Source organism: Tympanuchus pallidicinctus, unplaced genomic scaffold, assembly GCF_026119805.1.
Source record: "Tympanuchus pallidicinctus isolate F22 unplaced genomic scaffold, pur_lepc_1.0 scaffold14, whole genome shotgun sequence".
NCBI classification, from domain to species: domain Eukaryota; kingdom Metazoa; phylum Chordata; class Aves; order Galliformes; family Phasianidae; genus Tympanuchus; species Tympanuchus pallidicinctus.
Window position 1 is genome coordinate 8,467,336 of NW_026294659.1, and position 11,879 is coordinate 8,479,214.

At 56.5% G+C, this 11,879-nt stretch overlaps 1 pseudogene; it reads right to left on the reverse strand.

Moving 5' to 3' along the window:
* Positions 1-232: 232 nt before the first annotated feature.
* On the reverse strand, positions 233-10,021 carry LOC128076571 (maestro heat-like repeat-containing protein family member 2B; annotated as a pseudogene).
* Between the last annotated feature and the right edge of the window lie 1,858 nt (positions 10,022-11,879).

Here is an 11,879-nt window from a genome sequence, read left to right on the forward strand (position 1 = left end):
TTTAAGCTCATCTTCCCTTTCTCTTTTCTCTTCTTCTCTTTCTCTTTCTCTTTCTCTTTCTCTTTCTCTTTCTCTTTCTCTTCTCTTCCTTTTCTCTTTTCACTTCGCTCTTCTATCGGCTCCACCGTTGTAGACAAAACTCCCTTATTCTCCTCCACATCTCGCTAGAAAAAGGAGAATCACAAGTTGTGACTGGGAAATTGCTGTGTTTCCTCCCGGGAAGCATTCCTCCTTACTTCCTCTGACAGAGGCAAGCTACAACTGGGGCTGCACCAACAGCAAAGGCAGGAGTGCCGATACCTGTCTGTGGGCCCAAGCAGCCGGGAGAAGTTGTCAATCATGACCTCTTTGTGGCAGCAGATGAGGATGACCACCGCCTGGCACAGGAAGGGCATGAACGTGCTGTGCTGCGCGGATGATGTGCAGCTGCGCAGGATGTGGAGGATTGGTAGCACCTGAAAGAAGAAGGGCAGAAAGAATGACTTGCTGCATCCTGGACTCTGCAGGGCCTAACGATGGACATTCAGCACATGAGCAGTGCCTGCTCCCTTGACATGCTGCCAAGGCCTGAGCCTAAATTGCACGCCAGCCACCCTGTCCAAGCCCTGGCTCTGCCCTCCGGCTGTGCTTCTTTAGCACAGGAGGCAAATGGCACAAGGCGTAGTGCAACAGCCAGCGAAAGTCCAAGAGAGGTGGAAGAAAGTCTCTTACGTCCCGACAGATGTCCTTCCCGTACATCTGCAGAAAGGTGATCATCCACTTCCCAGCTGCACGCACGCGCATTCCTTTGCCTTTCCGCAAGGTCTCCTTGATGGCCATCAGGAAGTCAACGGTGCGTTCCAGGGGGAAGTTGCTGCACACCATCTGCAGAGAAAAGAGAAGCAGGAGAGATCTCATCACTGCTCTGCGGCAGCTCTTCAGAACAGAAAGCAGTCTTGAGGGCGTTCTTAGTTCAGCAGCTTGCCGGTCACTCAGGGGCCATCACAACGCTCCTGCTCTCCTACCCTGCTGTTTATACGGAAGGCGGTTGAGCCTTCTCTCAGCTGCTCCACTCATGGTTTCTGCTTACATGCAAAGCCTACCTAGCAGCCACAGTCACACACACACACAGACACACCATGGAATCAGCTCCTTGCATGGGGGGCCTGAAGGGCAGACGTAGCTCAGAGCCTCCTGCTACTTGCTGAGAAAAGAGGTCTCAGGGTGACAGCTCATTTTGGAAATGGTATGAAAGGCTGGGGACAGCCTAGGGTCGTGCAGAAGCCTATGCACTGAGATGCCACCACCCCTTTTTGGGTCCACTTACCCTTGCCAGTTTGGATGAGGTCTGGAGCTGAGTGATGGAGCTGCAGTCATTCAGCCCCTCACACAGGCTCCCAGTGTCTCCTGTCTCAATGACTCTGTTGGCCGCCTTGGCTGGAAAGAGCACAGGAGAAAAGGGAAGTCATGCTTTTGGAAACAGAACTGCTTTCCATGGGGGAGAGACTGAGGACAGGGTGGGGACAAGAAGAGAGCTGTGCACAGTGCATCTCCCTCCTGTACACAGGGCCCAGCCCGTGGGGCTCTGGTAGCGCTGCGGAGGAGAGCACAGGGCTGGTGCATCCCGCTCTACTCACCTTGCATTTGCAGAAGGGAGCTCAGGCAGGTGGCGGCCAACTGGCGGGATGTGGGCACGGGGTCACATGTCAGCGGAGCCAGCAATCCCACCAAGGAGCCAAAGGACTCACAGGCATCTCCTCTCTGCAGGGATGAGAGGCAGGAACAAAGCTGTAGGCAGCCCCAGCTCTCCCCAGCTTCTCCTGCCCGTGCCTTCCCCATGCCAGCATGCACAGCTGGGCAGAGCTCGCCTTCCAGCTCAGGGGTACTGGGGAGGGAGCAGGGGGCATGCAGTGGGGCTCTTTACTCACCAGAAGCTCTTCACAAGCAGCCAGCAGCTGGGAGCAGGTCTGCAGGGCCCTGTTACGCTCCCACATGTTGTTTGAGGTCAGTGATCTCTGCAGGACCTGAAGCAGAGCATGTCTCACCATGGACATTTTTCCCTTCGTGCCATCCCTCTCCCTGTCCCTCTTTTCCCAACAGTTTCCCTCAGGTCCTGCCCTGTGGCTCCACGTGGACCCCCGCCTCACTGTGCGCTGACACTGCTGCTCCCATTTTCTGCAGATACTGCTGCCTCCTAACCCAGGAGCTTTTCCTCAGCTGTGCCCTGCCAGGGGCTGGCTCCTGCCTTTCCCCCTGCAGAGCCCATTTCTCTGCCCATTTCTCAGCTCGCAGTGAGCTGGCCTGTTAGCAGGAGATTTCTCCCCCTTCGATCACACTCTCAGTCCCCAGCTCTCTGTCCCTGCTATCAACGGGCACCATGCTTCCTCCCTTGCCCCACACGTACTCACCTGGACTATGTTCTGGAAGAATCCCCGGGTGGTCTCTGTCTCAAGCAGGACCACCATGAGCCGGCCCAGAGCTTTCAACGATGTCTGCAGAAGCTGAAAGCAGGAGAGGGGATTGAGGTGTGGCATCACGGCTGCTGCTGGAGCATAGGCCGTGTGTGCTGAGGTAGGGCTCTGACACAGAGGTGGCCGGGAAAGTTACGGCAGGTTACCTGCAGGTACTGTGCTGCTTGCCGTGACTTCTTGATCTTCAGCATCATCTCTGCTGAAGGGTGTGACACAATGTTCTTGCAGCACAGAGCCAACATTTCACGTGCATCCTTGCTTCCTAAAGAGGGCTTCAGCTTGCTGACGGGAGGAACAAAAGGAAGAGAAAGCAGAAAGGGCCTTTACCACTGCTCTCCAGACTGGTTCAGACAATGTCTGAAGCTTCAGAAGCTACCCTAAAGGGGGACCACCATCTGCCTTGCAAGCCTAGAGCCTGCCACCCTTACCTCAACTGCTCCAGGGCCAGAATCACCTTGAGGGGCACTGGGGAGACAGGGGTGCCCAAGTAATACTTCTTCAGCAAGTCCTGCAAGTACCAGAGCAACATTGTCAAAGTGGGCAAGGGCCACAAGAGAGCTCTTCTGCCTGGCCCACAGACAGAAACAACTGCCACACACCAGCCCCATCGTTCCCACATTTCCCATGCAAGCACTGCAGGATGCAGCAGCTCCACAGCTGGTGGACCTAGCCCGCTGCCTGCTGCTGCCTGCCAGCACCCAAGGTCCCCACCAGCTGGAGATGTATGGCTGAGGGAGACCTGCATGGCTCCAGGGATGGGAGCCTCGTGGCACAGCCCAGAACTCCTCTACAGAGAGCCCTGGCTCTAGGCACTCACCATCAGGATCTCCAGCAGCTTGCTCTTCAAGGAGGGGTTAAAGAAGGCGGAGCCACCCACAGCATGGACAGCAGAGCTGAAATCAGTGATGCTCTGCACCAGCGCGAGCTTGTTCTGCAAGTCCTGAGGCCAAGAGAGAAGAACATTCTTGGAACTGTGGGAAGGGCCAGGGGCTGTCAAGGGGACACATGGGGCAACGCTAAGGGAGGGTCTTGGATCTTCATCTGGGCACAAACCATTCCCCAAGGGACCTTTGGAAAGAGAAGGCCCATCTCAGCATCCCCCCACATGGAAGGGCTGCAGCTGGGTGCTCTGACACCCTGGCAGACTTCGAGCTCTCACCTGGCAGCTGCAGCTGTACAGCAGCAGGATGTTGCCCACAATGTCTCCCTCCAGGCGGGCGAGCAGCTGCTCCTTGGAGGCTCGCAGTGCCAAGCTGCCATGGGCGAGGATGAGAGCGCTGCGTGTAGCCTGAGCTCTCGCGCTGTCCAGCTCCGTCTGTGTGAGGAGAAATGCCTTGAGACACTCGCTCAGCAGCCCCCAGTGCCCTGCGGTGCACCTGGGCTCCCAGGGCAGGAGCTGCTGTGAAAATAAGGCAGAAGAATGCCAAGATGGGAACCCGTAGCACTTTACCTTCTTGCGCCTGGAAATCCTCCCATTCCGGCCTTTGCACAGCCTGGACGCAAACATGGTGAGTGTGTCCAGGACTGTGTGGAAGTTGCTGTCAGCAGCAAGGCTGACAAGAGAGATCATTCCCTGCACAAAAGAACGAGGGGCAGTTGGCGCAGGCCTGAACCTGCTGGCGCGGCCCTCTGAGAAGCCCTCTGCCCCAGGGACAGAGCGGGGATGCTCACAGAGTTGGAGGAGAGGAGAGCTCACCTGGGCCTCAGATGGCTCCTCTGCATTGGATTCCTCCAGGTGCTGCAGCAGCTTCTCCTGGACATGGAGGACTTCCTTACAAGCTCCCAGAACGGTCCCCAGAGCCTTGTACAGGAAGGTCTGCGTGGGAAGGGAAGGAGTAAGCTGGGATGTGGCAGCAGCCTGACCTTACGGGAGAGGGCTAGATGGGAAGGACCCACACTCCCTGGGGGTCGCTGAGAGCAGCTGTGGAGCAGAGCTGTAGCCAGCCCCAGGCAGTTTGCAGGGAACCGCCCTGTGAGGGCACAGGCCGGGGAAGCAGCGTGAGCAGCCCGTGTGGGCAGAGCACCAGCCTCAGCCCCAGCCCCAGTTGGGCACTGCTGATTAGAGCCGCGGGGAACTCACCTTTTCTGCAGAGCTGCTGGCAGAGCTGCTCAGCCGCCGGCTCAGCTCGCAGCTCAGGGCCTTGGTCCAGGCCTCGTCCTCCACGACGTCCAGCGATGCCCTCAGGAACTGTTGGAGAACAGGAGAAGCCAATGTTCCCTTGCCCTTTGCCTCTTCCCGCGTTCCCAAGTCACTGCAGCCTTCTGGGGAGAGGTGCCTGGAAGAACAGCCCCTCTCCCAGCTCCCCCCAGCATTCCCTCCATTAAAGCCACCTACTGCTCCTCTCCTAAGACCCCCCTTGGGCTTGGGACAAAGAGGAAGAGGCAGCGCTGCAAAGGCGAGCAGCTGCTCCACAGCAGCTTTTGAGAGGCTGCTCCTGTCCCGTGGTGGCTCGTATGGGAGCGGGGCTCCTTGTGGCAGGCAGGCAAGCATTTCTCTGCACCATGTCTCTCCACAGTGCTGTACCTTTAGCAGACGGTGCTCCCAGTCTTCAGAGTTCGGGAAGCTCTCATCTTTCCCTGCACAGCAACAAGAAGCAAAAGAGCGTTGCTTGGAATCAAGCCACAGAAGAAGAGCTGCACCAAACCTGGCTTGGCTTGGGCACTCGCCCACTCTCCCGCTCCCTCCCCACCAGCATTTTACCTTCAAGACGCTGCAGCAGCAGGGGGATCTCAGCAGCCCACTTGGCCCCCACAGCTCTGTGGATCTTGCTGTGGAGGTTTTGCAGGAGCAGCAAGGCAGCGGCTTGGAGTTCGCTGCCTGCGGAAGGGCTCCCTGCCACCACCTGTGCGAGAGCAAGGAGAAACAGGGTCACTTCTGCTGCAAGAGAAGCGGCTTCCCCCAGGAGGAAAGCAGCTTGGCTCTGCCCTGATGGGCAAGGAGCAGCCAGCAGCTTGGCCCATGACATTGCAAGCTAGGAAGAGAACGGCATCCCCAGGAGTGAGGCAGGTGCTGGCACGCTCGGCCATGCTGCTTCCTCCTCGGGGCTTGTGGCACCGGCCTCAGGAGCATCTACTTACCAGCAGACGTGCCAGCAGTGTCTGGGGAGTCAGCAGTGGGCCTGCGAGGAGAAAGAAGTGCTGAGTAAGACTCCAAGACGCTCTGTGCCCTGCCACGTGCACCTCTGCTCTCCCTTCTGGGTGCTAACATGGGTCAGCAGAGCTCACGGGGGAGCTTCTGCTCCTACCTTGAAACATGGAGCTGAGGAAGTGGGGATCCAGATCTTCCATGTCCCGCACCGTCAGCTCCCCTCTCTTGGCCAGGGCTTGGACGCAGCGGGAGACCGGGATCAGCATGCCGGTGTACTGGGCTGGCACCACGTACAGCAGCAGCCTTGGCCACAGCAGCTGTAGGGAACGAGGCAGTTGAGCATGTCAGCATTCCTGCCTCCACTCGGAGATAAAGAGGACTCTGAATTTCCGAGTCTTGTGTCCTTCAGAGCATGCTGGAGGACAGACCTGAGGTGTTGGAAGGGGACGAGGAACACGTGGTGCAAAGGCAAGGAGTGGCAGCAGGGCAGAGTGTGACTTACTTTGGAGATCCCTCTCGCAGAGACATCCAGTGACCCCAGGATGTCCATACACAGCTCTTGGAGGGCTCCCTCTTCCTGGGCTTCCTGGGTGGAAAGGTCTCCGGCTGCCTGCACGACAGTGGTGTTGAAACACTGGTTACTCTCAGTTCTCAGGAGCGTCTCAGGAGGCTCAGGTGTGGCCCCACCGGTGCTTCTGTGCCAGCCTATGAGCTGCACAGGTCTTCCAAAGGAAGATGCTGCCCACTGTCCTCACCCTTCTTCCCGTGGTGCGGCTGAACTCCCTGAAGATGTGCCCCACCACATCCCAGGCTGAGCAGCTCCAGAGGTTGGCGCTGAGCAGATCCTCAATGAAGTGCAGCACGGCCCTCCTCACCTGCCAGGGGTCAATTGTGGGTGTGATTTTCCAGCTCAGAAGGCCAAGGGAAGCCACCTGCTCCTCAGGTGCCCTTTGGGCATGAGCAGAGATGACAAAAGCAGAGGAGAAGAGGTGAGGGCCAGGCCTTAGCACCAGGCTGTGCACTTTCCATGCACAGCACAGGGACCCGACCGCTCCACTCTGCCTGCTCTCCTGACAGGAGCCATCGTGACCATGTGGTCGATGCCCCAGCACATCCCTGGTCACCCCAGGCCCTGCCTGGCAGGGCAGCAGCATCACCACCCTGACAGTGCTTTCCTTTCCCCAAACAGCTCACCCGGGTCCTGGGGTCACTGCACACACGCTGCACAGCCTCTGTAATCTGCGGCAGCTTCTCTGTCATCGCAGGCTCTGCAAGAGATGCACAGAAGCATGCGTGGAGGCACAACTCAGATGGCAAAAGGGATCCCTGGAAGTCCCGACCCGTGGTACTGACCATCAGAGCGAGCCAGAGCGCCGAGCAGACCCAGGGCTGCCACGCATCCAGCCTCCCACTCATCGCCCAGCTGCGACTGCAGAAACAGGACCGTTTCCTCTGGGCAGATTCGGGCTGCAGGAAGGAAATGCCATGCTGTGTTAGTGAGCAACTAGTGCCCATTTGTGAGGTTACAGAGAGATGTATTGGCCAGAGCACCGGCAAGCATCGCCAGAGCTCCTCTCCTTACCCTGCAGCAGGATGCAGCGGGTCAGCTCTGCTCTGTCAGCCTCGCTGTGCTGCTTGGCGTCATCAAAGAGCTGTGGGAACAAAGTCCGTTTGGGAAAATCACATGAGCATTGAGGATGGAAAAGACACTGTGCTGCCAGCTCCTGTCTCCCTTGACACTCTCAGGAAGAGGACACACAGACAAAACTAAGCCTGCCCCACAGGCATGCAGGAGCTAAGGCTGAGCAGCCATCAGAGGCTCAGAGCTTTGCAGTCCTCCTGAGGCTTAGCCCAGACGGAAACTGCTGTGCACACCAGGATAGGCTCCCCTTACCTGGTAGAACACGGCACTGGTGACGGCCAGAAACTTGTCCTTAGGGATGACAGACTGAACTCCCGGTAAGGCCTCCAGGAACATATGAAGGCTCTGCAAGAGACCAGCAGAGGAAGAAAGGGCTGAAGCCACATCTAGCCGCTTGGGGGCAGAGCAGAGGAACTGTTTCCCAGTGGTTTGTCTGCTGGGAGAAGCTCCCACACAAGCGTTCTTGTTTGTCCGTCCCCCCCAGCAGCACCAAGAGAGGCTCTCTGCTCTTAGCTGAGCCTTGGGGCTTGGGCATCATTTGCAGGCATTTCCCGCCCGCAGCCCTCTTCTCCCCCATCAGATTCAGGAGCCCCCATGGTGGTGGTGAAGCCTCCCATCCCCAGGAGATGGGCACCAGTGACTCTTGGCTTCCTCCTGGCTCCTGTCCACATTGTTCCTTCCTGGACTGAAGAGCTCAGCAAGCCTCAGACTTCCCTTGAGCACCTGTTCCTTCTTTCTCCAAGGACTGCCCACCTCCTCCCTGCAGCCCCCTGACCCCCTGTGGCACTTGCACGGGCCCCACGTCCACACCAAGCCCTGTGCAACATCTTACCTTGGCCACCCTGCAGGTGTCTTGCATCTCCTGACACGGGTGCACGAGCCAGAGGAGCCGCTCCCAGACGTGCTCTCGGGGCAGCTCCTCTTGCAGGAGGACAGTCATCATGGCAGTCACAGCCCCGAGAACGGCCTGTCTGTCCTGGAGAGGGATGGCAGAGGCCCAGCATCAAAGACTGAAGGTCTGCCCTTGCCTCAGAGAGGGCTTTCTTTTTCCCTTCCCCTTCCCCACACCCCTGTGCCCAGCAGGACATGGGCTCGCTCTCCCTGGGCAGGCAGGTTTTCCCCATACCCTCATCCCCGGCTCTCCCTGCCACAGTGCTGTGACTTGTGACTGCTCCCTGGCAGGGAGATCCAGCCCCAAGCACAGAGCCAGTTTGGGGCCCTTTGCAGAGCCAGCCCACACCCTCTCGACACCCCTCTGCTCTCAGCCTGCTGGGCACAGACAGAGCTGCCAACATGGATGCCCCAGCTGCCATCCCAGGCTGGGAATGCAGCAGTGCTCACCTCTTCCTCCTTGCAGTCCTGCCAGTTGCTGACCACAAAGAAGAAGAGCTCATGAAGATTCTCATACATCTGTTCTTTCTCTGTGGCAGGCCAGGGGCTGTGCTTTCCAGAGGACAAGTGAATCTTGACGCCATCCATCCATTGTTTCACAACTGAAAACAAACAAACAAACAAACAAACAAACAAGTAATTAATTATAGAAAACAACAACGCAACAAAACAAAAGAAGAGAAAAGGCAGCCTGTGAGAGTCTGCAGCAGGGTGAGGTGCAAGGGCTGTCCCCAGCCCCCCTGCCTTGGGGCCGGCACTCACCAGCACAAGCAGTGCGCAGGGTCCGGCCACTCCTCACCCGGCCCACCACACTGCACAGGCCGGCCAGCGTCAGCCACACAAAAGAGATGCACTGCGGAGCTGCAGAGAGGAAGGAGAAGGGCACGGTCAGAGCCTCAGCAGGGAGGGAGGAGAGGCTGCAGAGCCCTGCACCCCCCAGCTCTATGCAGATCATGCGCAAGGGGAGAGACCCCTCTCCCTAGTTGTTATAGATGTCAGGAGGCTGAGGGCACTCTACCATAGATGCTGAAGAGTTTGCTCAGGGTGACGAGCACAAACTCCTTGCACATCTCCCGTGTGGCCTTCAGGTGGCCCTGGAGCTCGGCCATCACCAAGGAGAAGTGAGTCCGGGCCAGAGCCACCAGGACATTGCTGGCAGCCGTCCTCACGCTGTCCGTCACGCCCTGAAAAAGAGTCACTGGTGACACACGGCACAGGAGGCTGCCCGAGCCTTCCCTTGGAAGGGCTGAGCCAGCGCCGTCTGCCAGCAGAACAGCAGCACGGGCAGGCAGCTCCCTTTGCCTTCGGGAGTGAGCCCTCACCTGGGCTGCTGTCAGGTCCTGGGACACCTCAGCCAGCAGCCGGTTCACCACTCCGCACGGCGGGCGGCTGTCCTCTTCCCCCAGGACGTGCTCCAGCTCGCAGTACGCCTGCTCTCGGTCACCCTGGGGACAGGGATAGGTCACGTTTTGCTTTGCCCTTGTTCCCGGGGAGCCGCCCGCTGCCGCCCATCGCTATGCCGATGTGCTGCCGGGGCCTGGCAGCCACGGGACAAGAACCAGGGCAAGGAGCGATGCTTGGACGTCCCCAGCTCACCTCCTGGTCTTGCAGGCGCTGCAGCAGTAAAGTCACGGCACAGGTGGGGACAGGGCTTTCCACCCTGCCTCTCTCCCCGCGACGTGTGCGTCTGGGCATGCAGCCCACACAGGCAAAGAGACCTGGAAGGAAAGAGCAGAGCAGCTGCCGCCGGTGTTGCTTGGAGCCAGGGCCGAGCATGCAGCCAGCTCTGGGAGGAACGCTCCTCCAGCCCCACAGCGCGGGGTGGGCTGAGCTGGCACGCGTGTGGCCAGTGGGGAGAGGGGAGAGAGCCTTCCCCTGGCTGGGGTACTGGGGAAAGCACAGTGGGCGGCTGCACTCAGCAGAGCAAGGACAGTGCTGCTGGCACGTCCTAAACAGGCATTGGAGGCACACACGTGCTCGGGCAGCACCACGGTGTCCAGAGAGGTGGAGGGACCTCACCTCGAAGGGCTCTCAGCCGCTCCATCACAACAGGATGCCTCCAGACAGACACAACGCTCTCTCTGGGTTCGCTTCCTGCGCGTCCCACAAGTGGACTGAGCCACCGCCCCCACCGCTGCCACAGGGGTGAAAGCCACAACTGTGACATCACAGCAAGGAGTGTCACCTCACAGAGCATGACATGCCCTGGGCTGGGTCCTGGGATCCTGTGATGGTGCCTGTTTTCTGTGTTGGTACCTGTTCGTGTAAAGGCTAAAGGCAGCTTAGAATAAACGGATCAGTTTGTTTATATTCGTTGCGTGGCACAAAGTGAATCTAGGATGAATAGTGGAAACATTTTTCATGTCTTACATTACAGTAACTTCAGAAGTCCCCCGTAACACACACACCTTTTTTTTCCCTGAGACATATGAATATTAAATTGATATCAGTCGCAACCTTTAAGTGATTTTTCAAAAGTCGTGATTTGTGTGACTGAAACGGAAACCATTAGGCAACTGCAGCTGTGGTATGAAGTTATGAAGATAGTTCTCCGATGAATTCCAGTATGTTTTATGTTGTCTTTCGAATGTCTGTTTACTCCTCTTGATTGAGGCTTCTTATAAAATTCTAGAAGTATAGCATCAGATACGATCTTCATTTGGACAGGTGACGGGACGAGGGGAAATGGCCTCAAGTTGTGCCAGGGTTGGATATCAGGAAACATTTCTTTGCATAAATGGTGTTAAGCACTGGAATAGGCTCCCCAGGGAGGTGGTTGAGTCAGCATCCCTGGACGTGTTCACAAACCGTTTGGATGTGGTGCTCAGGGACACCATTTAGCAGAGGGTTGTTCGAGTTCGGGCAGTATGGTCAGGCTGTGGTTGGACTCGATGATCTTTAAGGTCTTTTCCAACCTGAGCGATTCTATCATTCTATGACTCAGTGATTCTCTATAGTGATTTGGTAAAATCACAAGTAATAGGAAGAAAGACACTTCTTGTTTCCTTAGCTTCCAAATGCAGATACAGTATCTGATTGTACAGCAATATATAATGGGTGAATTTTTTCCTTTATGTAGTAAAAATGCTGTGGGTTTTTGGTTTTGTTTTCCAAATACTAAGGATCAAATCCTTTTTCTAAGATGTTTTAAGTGCATGGCACTGCTTCCCTCTTTGTTGGAGAAGTCTGAGGTTTTGCTAGCCCTCAGTTTGAAAGGGCAACTTCCCAAGTGAAATGTAACAGTTGACAGCAATATATACTACCAGAGGGCTGGGATGCAAAATAAAATGTTCTTTCACAAAACTGACTGTGAATGTTCATGAAAATTTGTTTCCCTTGGCACTGCAACAGAAAAGTGCTCCATTAAACCACCGGATTTGCACCAAGGATACTGCATTTCACAGTAACGGGCTAGGAAAGCCCAGCTGTCTGTTTGGAAGTCTGCAGATGAAAATCATCTAAGTTCACCAAGTCTGTTTCTGGGCAGGAGGCTCCCAAAAGCAGAAAGCCTCGACTACAGAGTACAACACACACAGGAGCTGTTGATAAAACGGAGTGGCTATCTAATTCATCAGCATCGTAATGACAGCAGCTAATTAAAGACATGCAATATCACATGGCTCTAGCATGTACCTCCAGGGCCACTTTTCTCCCCACACTTCTCTTGCCACCTCACTGAAAGATGTAATGACATTCAAGATTGACGAGGTTGCCTTCCAGAGATACCTGACACCCTCCTTCTGCAGCATGTATTTGGTACAAAAGCTCTTCACAGACAAGACCCTGAGAATTTAGTTTCACCAATCAG